The sequence below is a fragment of the Impatiens glandulifera genome, chromosome 7, assembly GCF_907164915.1.
Source record: "Impatiens glandulifera chromosome 7, dImpGla2.1, whole genome shotgun sequence".
NCBI classification, from domain to species: domain Eukaryota; kingdom Viridiplantae; phylum Streptophyta; class Magnoliopsida; order Ericales; family Balsaminaceae; genus Impatiens; species Impatiens glandulifera.
In genome coordinates this window covers 39,536,345-39,537,352 of record NC_061868.1, presented here as the reverse complement: position 1 = coordinate 39,537,352, position 1,008 = coordinate 39,536,345, and the positions used below count along the sequence as shown (strand labels likewise).

At 30.0% G+C, this 1,008-nt stretch overlaps 1 long non-coding RNA gene across 1 annotated transcript; it reads left to right on the top strand.

The window, feature by feature from the left end:
• Positions 1-326: 326 nt before the first annotated feature.
• On the top strand, positions 327-1,008 carry LOC124944483. Its single transcript, XR_007099900.1, has 2 exons — positions 327-468; positions 600-1,008. It is a non-coding gene; the product is annotated as an uncharacterized LOC124944483 (long non-coding RNA).

Below are 1,008 nucleotides of genomic sequence, written 5' to 3'. Positions count from 1 at the left end.
TTTTTAAATAATGGATATTTACTTTAGAATTTTATTGATAAATTTAATGTGAAGTATAAAATTTGTATTTATTTATTTATTTATTATAAGATTGAGTTTAATATTAACTTTTAATAAATTATTGAGATAAAATTGTAAAATTTTAAAAAAAAAGTATTGGATAAAATATATTTGATACTTATGATTTATTTATTTATTAAAACACAGATAGGCCAAAAAAGAAGGCCCAAAATGAAGATTCACAATAACCCTAGTTATGTTTTTCTTGTTTTTTCCGACGGCTGCCTCCTTCTTCTCCTATTTATTCTTATTCTGTTTCATCATAATTTGTACTGAACCAATTTTGATCTCTCACCATCTTCTTCTTTTCGTTATGCGAAGATTCAAATACCATGTAAGCGTAACTTCTTCTAAAGAAGTTTACGTCTATGATGGTTTATATAAAAACTTCCAGCTTTGGTGGATGAGGTATTCAGCAGCCCAATCTTAAATCTATTTCAGATTTTATGTTCATATCTTTTCATCATTTTTTCATCATTTTCTGCTTGATTAATTAATTTTTTTCTTGGTCTTTACTGATTGTTGATTTGATGGAACAGTAACTGCTAGGAAAAGCAGAACTCAGGAGAATCTACCATCAGATCTTCAACCTTTGCTTGTTCCTATGGACAAATGAAGTGTGCATCGTCTCCACAGGTACTAATTTCAAGCTCGTAGAGGGGGATGACGACGATGAAGGTTTGGATGACAGACAAAGGAATAGATGATGCATGAGATGAGATGAGAAGTGGATAGGCATGGGAAATCCGGAGCTTCTGCAATATTTCCATGAATACAATCCTTCGAAAGCTAAACATGCCTGTGGACCTCAAGGCAGTAAAGATTTTTGTTTTTCAAATAATGTACGGTTAAATTAAGATGAAATAAGATTTTAGTGAGAAATTGTGTAATATTGATTGATGTAATTGTCACCTAATGAATAAAATTAAATTAGTTAAATGTGTTCTT